This window comes from Mustela erminea, chromosome 4, assembly GCF_009829155.1.
Source record: "Mustela erminea isolate mMusErm1 chromosome 4, mMusErm1.Pri, whole genome shotgun sequence".
In the NCBI taxonomy this organism is placed as follows: domain Eukaryota; kingdom Metazoa; phylum Chordata; class Mammalia; order Carnivora; family Mustelidae; genus Mustela; species Mustela erminea.
Window position 1 is genome coordinate 150,861,976 of NC_045617.1, and position 7,362 is coordinate 150,869,337.

A 7,362-nucleotide genomic window follows, 5' to 3' on the forward strand; every position below is an offset into this window, starting at 1 on the left:
TCCAAATGACCACCAGACACATAAAAAACTGCTCAACATCCCTCAACATGAGGGAAATACAAATCAAAACTATAATGAGATCCACCTTAAACCAGTCAGAATGGCTAAAATTAACAAGACAGGAGACAGCAAGTGTTGGCGAGGTTGGAAAGAAACAAGAACCCTCCTACACTGTTGGTGGGAATGCAAGGTGGTGCAGCCACTCTGGAAAACAGTATGGAGATTCCTCAATAAATTGAAAATAGAACTGCCCTATGACACTGCAATTGCACTTCTGGATATCTGCCCCAGTGATACAGATGTAGTGAAGAAAAGGGCCATCTGCACCCCCATGTTCATAGCAGCAATGTCCACAATAGCCACACTGTGGAAAGAGCCAAGATGCCCTTCAACAGACGAATGGATAAAGAAGATGTGGTTCATACGTACAATGGAACATTCCTCAGCCATCAGAAAGGATGAACCCCCACCATTTGCACTGACATGGGTGGAACTGGAGGGGATTGTGCTGAGTGAAATAAGCAGAGAAAGACAACTATCACAGGTTTCACTCATACGTGGGACATGAAGAATAGCGTGGAGGAGCACAGGGGAATGAGGGAAACTGAATGAGCAGGAATGAGAGGGACACAAACCATGCGAGACTCCGGACTCCAGGAAACAAACGGAGGGTGTAGAAGGGAGGGGGTGGAGGGGAGGGGTAGCCGGATGATGGGTATTAAGGAGGCCACGTGCTGGGATGAGCGCTGGCTGTTACAGGCAACTAGTCAATCACCAAACACATTAAAATCTACTGACAAGTACTACATGTTGGCTAAAGAATTTAAATTTAATTTTTAAATTTAAAAAATTAAATTAAATAAAAAAATAAAAAATAAAACCAAGGCAGAAACCATACATATCCCAGAGGGCTCTGCGCTCCTGGAGGCTGAGCTAGTGGCCATGGCCAAGGCCTCTGGCGGTTAGGGGACTGGGGGTCTGACAGGTGGCTCAGCACCCCATGGCGGTGGCAAGGTGCAGGGACTGGGAGGGAAGACCCAACCATAGGCCAGTCTGGCTCCCCTGCCGCTGCAGGACCACTCCCACCCCCCAGGCAGTGTCTGTCTAGAACCAGGAAGAAAACCTTTCCATTTGATTGTTCTTTTTAAAGATGGTTGCTCAGCCTGGACACAGGAAAACATCTGACATAAAACTAGAGCCGTTAGCAGCTACAAATGACCCAGCAGTTATCAGAACGTAGTGACCACAAAGAGAAGACCTTGTGTCCCCAGGGGGGCCTCCTGTGTGTGGGTGCAGCTGGGGGCCCTGGACATGTCCGTGTGCGCAGAGCTGGGTTCCACAGTCTCCCTCGAGGGACAGGAGTAGGAACCTGCTCTGACAGCTCTGCTCAGGATGGCACACACCCCCCTCGATGGAGACAGAACAGGCCCTCATGAGCCCCGGATGTCCTGCTGATTCTTGGACATGGCCCAAATCGCAGCTTCTTCATGAAGGGTTGGGGGAGGGCAGCCTGGCCTCTGCGGATCACACAGGTCCTCCTTGGAGGGCTTATGGCCCAGCAGATAACCTGTTCAATGGCTCTCATCACGCCACACAACCTCAATCCCATTGGCCAGGTCAACCCCCATCGCCTGGTGACAGGCCAAGGTCAGTCAGTAAATCACCACCACCAATCCCCCAAAATAGGCCCCCGTGTAGTAAATGTCGCCCTGGTCCCTGGGGATGTGGGCCTGGGACAGTGGCCTGCGCTGGTAGCTGAAGTCTTCATTGGACAGCCAGTGGAAACTGGGGTGCAGGGTACCAAAGGGGGAGACAGGATCTCCATGTCCACATGGTCGCAGAACTTCACGTCCACATCCGCACAAACCAGGTGGTCCACCTCACAGAGGAAGCGCTGCTCACAGAGGCGGCTGACCATCGCCATGCGCTGCACGGACATCCTGCAGTGCAGGACACCGGGGACCTCGAGGACCACCACTCTCCAGCCCTCCCAGCAGGGCACACGGGCCCAGCAGCCCGCTGGTCAGTGAGGACCTAGTAGGTGACCCTGTGTCCCACCATGATGGGCTTCTGTGCCCTCTGAAGGAACAGGTCTAGGAAGACCACCTATCTACAGGGACGAGGGACAAGGCGGGGGGAGGGTCACTCTCAGAGGCTGGTGGCAGGACCCCAGAGCTGGGGCCCATGAACGTGTGCACTTTCTTCACAGGGACAGGCCCTGGGCCGCTGTAAGCAACAGCCGCTCTCCCAGCCTGTCCTGAGCAAGTCTGCTCATGGGGCCTCCCTACCTTCTGCTCCCAGAGATGGGTGCCATCAGCACCCCATCATGCAAAGGGGAGCCTGAAGCTTCAGCGGTGGGAAACCAACCCCACAGTCAGCATGCTGGAACCAGGAACGCTCCCCCTGTGCCGAGCTCCCAGGCAAACCCTGCAGGTGCCCTCCCTTGACCGAGCCCCTGCAGGTCCTGTCCCCACCGGCCAGGATTGGAGCACCTTTGGGCACAGCCTTCCTTTCTATGGCCTACAGACTGGCTAGAATCAACACGGCTGGCCTCCTGCCCCACTTCGCTTGGAGTGGGCAGTCGCTGGCCCCCATAGAGCTGCCCCACCGCCATAGGGTCCTCCCGTGAAGGCTACTGGGCCTCTTGCTGACAAGGTCCATCAGTCAACCACTGCTATTCCTAGGGCCACCCTCGAACTCCCTCAGATCAGAAACCAGGTCCAGCCCGTGGGCAGGGAAGGGGAAAGAGGACTGCTGGGAGAAGAGGGGGCTTGCTTAGGCCACAGCCGTGAATCTGCGGGTAGAAGCCTTCAGGTCCAGGTCTACATCTCCCCAACCCCAAGAAGTTGGAAGTCTTGTCTCTCTGAGGGGACTGCCTGTGGGGACAGCAGGTCCCCCGGTGTCAGCAACGGTGGCGAGCCCCTCTGAGACTGATTTTTTAAGGTTTTATTTGACAGAGAGAGAGACAGCTAGAGAGGGAACACCAGCTGGGGGAGTGGGAGAAGAAGCATGCTCCCCGCTGAGCAGGGAGCCCGACACGGTGGGGTTCAATCTGAGGACCCCAGGATCATGGCCTGGTCCGAAGGCAGATGCTTAATGACTGAGCCACCCAGGTGCCTTGAGACTGATTTTTTCACACAAGCACAAAGGCTACTTCCCTGTGCCTGCCCCATTCCTGGCAGGTTAGTAAATCGCTCACACAGGAAAGTGGGCACTACGTTTAAACAGGGGATAAGGCCACACACACCCAGCGGACACGAGTCAGGTCAAAAGGGGGCAAGTCCAGGTCAAGCCAATGGGGGAACAAGCCAGACATGAAACAGGGGGAGAGGAGAGTGCTCCTGGCAGGGGGCAGAGAGAATGTCAAGGCTTAGAGTCAGGCCCAAGGCACACGTGTGATGACCACACACTTGGGGAGGCCCACGGGGGAGGGGGGAATACGGTGGGAGAGGTGAGGCTGGAGAGGACAGGCAGCTGAGGAGCAGATCACAGAGAGGCTCAAAGGTTATGTCCAAAAAGATCACTCTGGTTACCGGGGAAGAATGGGCTCTGTGCAGCGGAGGACAGGGAGACCCTAACCCTAAGCCCTAACGCTAACTCCACCCTAACCCTAATCAAACATCATGCTCAGTTTTGAGGACTGAGCTCTACTCTGAAATCACTAACGAGTTCATCATGCTGGCTTCCACTGCTTGCTCAGTATTGTTCTTCATGAAAGTTCTACCCAGAACAGTAAGGCAGGAAATAGGGAATCAACATGTGAAAGGAAACAGTAGAACTAGGTCTATTCAGAGACCAGAGATGGCAGCATCTTATACACAGAGCTTTCTTAAGAATCAACAAAAAATGATCACAGCCAGTTCCCTAATTCCGCAAAGTTACAGGACTAAATATGAATACACAGAAATCTCTCTTGTTTGTATACACTAGCAATGAACCGTCCAAAAAGGAACTTAAAAAACAATTCCATTTTAGGGAACATCAACATTGACCCAATACTTAGGAACAGATGTAATGAACACGCACGTCTTGTATGCCGAAAGTTATAAAACATTGCTGAAAGCAAGCAAGGGAAACCTAAATCAACCTGAGGACACCCCCTGGTGATGAAAAGACACACTATTTATAAGATGGCAACAGTACACAATGCGATGTGGACATTCAATGGCTCCCAAGAAATTTCACCTTTGGGAAGAAATGCACAAGCTAATCCTAACAGTCAAATGGAATTTTAAGGAACCACAAGATAATCAAAATCGCCTTGGAAAAGAAAATCAATGGTGAGAGGTCATACTTCCAAAGTTCAAATCTTAATTCAAAGCAACAGTAAATAAAACACTGTGATTCTGTCCTAAAGGTATGCATATACCCTAAAACAAAATTTACAAAAACTTTTTAAATAAATGTTTTTTTTTAAAGTATGCATACCGATTAGTGGGACTTAACTGGGAGCCCAGAAATAAAACCCCTCATCTACAGTCCTCTGAATTTTGACGAGGATGGACAACATTACACTTGGGAGATAGAATGGTCTTTTCAACAAAGGGTGTTAGACAATCAGGGCCCTTACCTCACACCACATATAAACACTAACTCAAAACAAGTTAAAGGCTTAAATGAAAGAGGTAAAGTTATAAACCCTAGAAGAAACTAATGGGGATACGTCTTCATAACCTTGGAATTAGCAATGCTTTTAGATCTGACACCAGAGCATAAGAAGGGAAAGAAAAAAATAGATAAAATAATATCCTCAAAATTAAAAATTGACAGTTGGTTAACTGTCTGACTCTTAATTTTGGCTCACATCATGATCTCAGCGTCACGAGATCGAGCCCTATGTCAGGCTCCACACTGACTATGGGGCCTGCTGAAGATTCTTTCCTTCTCCCTCTGCCCCGTTCACTCACTCTTAAAAAAAGAACTGTAAAAATTTTTTTTTAATATTTGTACATCAGAAGATACTACCCAGAAAGTGGAAAGACAGCCCCCAGAATGGAAGGAAATATTTGCACATTATTTATCTAATAAGAGACTGCCGCCCAGAATATGTAAAGGGCTTTTACACCTCCTCAACGAAAAGACAACCCATTTTTAAAAAAGATGAAGAACTTGGAGAGACCCTTCTCCAGAGAAAACATACCAAGGGTGAACAGCACAGAGTAGATGTTAAACATCGTTAGTCTTTATGGAAATGAGGATTCAAGCCAGTCAGATGTCCTCTTACGCAGAAGCACTAAGATCAAGAAAGCTAAAAATAGTAAAAGGATGTTGAGAAACTGAAACCCTAACACCTCGCTTTGAAAAATGGTGCAGTCTGGGTATAAAACAGTCTCCTCTCTCTGCCTGCTTCTCTGCCTACTTGTGATCTCTGTCAAACAAATAAATAATTAAAAAAAAAAAGTCTGTCATTTACTCAAAGAGCTCAAAGCAGAACTACGGCAGGACTCATCAACTGCACTCCTGGATGTACCCCCAATACGGAAACACGGGTTCAAACACGCACGCGAACAAAAACGTGCAGGAATATTCACAGCAGCGGCGTTCCCAAGAGTAAAACCCAGAAACGAAGCAAACGTGGGTCCGTGGGGAAAGGACAAACCGCGGGCGGAAGATGCATAACCGGCCACCTTGTTCTGCCCTATGAAGGCACGAGGGAAGATGCCTCATTTGTGGGAAAACTATGGTGGTTCCTTAAACGACCGAACACAGACGTCCACGCGGCCCATATGCCCCAACCGCAGCACTGCGTGGCTCAGAGCAGCGCTTCCCACAGCGGCCGAGGCGGGGAAGCCACCCGAGCGACCGCGGACAGACGGCGGACACACGGCGGACAGACGGCGGACACACGGCGGACACACGGCGGACGGACCGCGGACACACGGCGGACAGACGGCGGACACACGGCGGACGGACCGCGGACACACGGCGGACACACGGCGGACACACGGCGGACGGACCGCGGACACACGGCGGACACACGGCGGACACACGGCGGACGGACCGCGGACACACGGCGGACACACGGCGGACACACGGCGGACGGACCGCGGACACACGGCGGACAGACGGCGGACACACGGCGGACAGACGGCGGACACACGGCGGACAGACCGCGGACACACGGCGGACAGACGGCGGACACACGGCGGACGGACCGCGGACACACGGCGGACACACGGCGGACACACGGCGGACGGACCGCGGACACACGGCGGACAGACGGCGGACACACGGCGGACAGACGGCGGACACACGGCGGACAGACCGCGGACACACGGCGGACAGACGGCGGACACACGGCGGACGGACCGCGGACACACGGCGGACGGACCGCGGACACACGGCGGACGGACGGCGGACACACGGCGGACAGACGGCGGACACACGGCGGACGGACGGCGGACACACGGCGGACACACGGCGGACACACGGCGGACAGACCAGCGGCGGCGGACAGACGGCGGACACACGGCGGACACACGGCGGACAGACCAGCGGCGGCGGACAGACGGCGGACAGACGGCGGACAGACGGCGGACAGACCGCGGACACACGGCGGACACACGGCGGACAGACGGCGGACACACGGCGGACACACGGCGGACACACGGCGGACAGACCAGCGGCGGCGGACAGACGGCGGACACACGGCGGACACAGGGCGGACAGACCGCGGACAGACGGCGGACAGACGGCGGACACACGGCGGACAGACGGCGGACACACGGCGGACAGACGGCGGACAGACGGCGGACACACGGCGGACAGACCGCGGACAGACGGCGGACAGACGGCGGACAGACGGCGGACAGACGGCGGACACGACGGCAGGACGGACACGGCGGACAGACGGCGGACAGACGGCGGACAGACCGGCGGACACACGGCGGACAGACCGCGGACAGACGGCGGACACACGGCGGACACACGGCGGACAGACGGCGGACACACGGCGGACGGACCGCGGACAGACGGCGGACACACGGCGGACAGACCGCGGACACACGGCGGACAGACCAGCGGCGGCGGACGGACGGCGGACAGACGGCGGACACACGGCGGACAGACGGCGGACACACGGCGGACAGACCAGCGGCGGCGCCTGCACCGCGGAACCGATGCAGCCGCAGGAGCGAAGCGGGTCCAGACTCGGGCGCAGCGCGGCGGCCACGGAAGTCCTAGGCTGAGTGAAACGAGCCCGTCGCGGAGGACGGTCGCTGGGTGACCCCGCTCGGGGGGCGCGTCCGCCACACAAAGCGGCCCGGGGCCGTGGGGGACAAGACGGCGGGGCGCGGGTGTTGCGGGCGCGCGGACCCGTCGCGGGGAACGCGGTGCGGCCGCGGGACCCAGCGAAGGCCGAGA

General features: G+C 55.2%; 1 pseudogene; it reads right to left on the reverse strand.

Moving 5' to 3' along the window:
* Positions 1–1,430: 1,430 nt before the first annotated feature.
* LOC116589474 lies at positions 1,431–2,223 on the reverse strand (annotated as a pseudogene).
* Between the last annotated feature and the right edge of the window lie 5,139 nt (positions 2,224–7,362).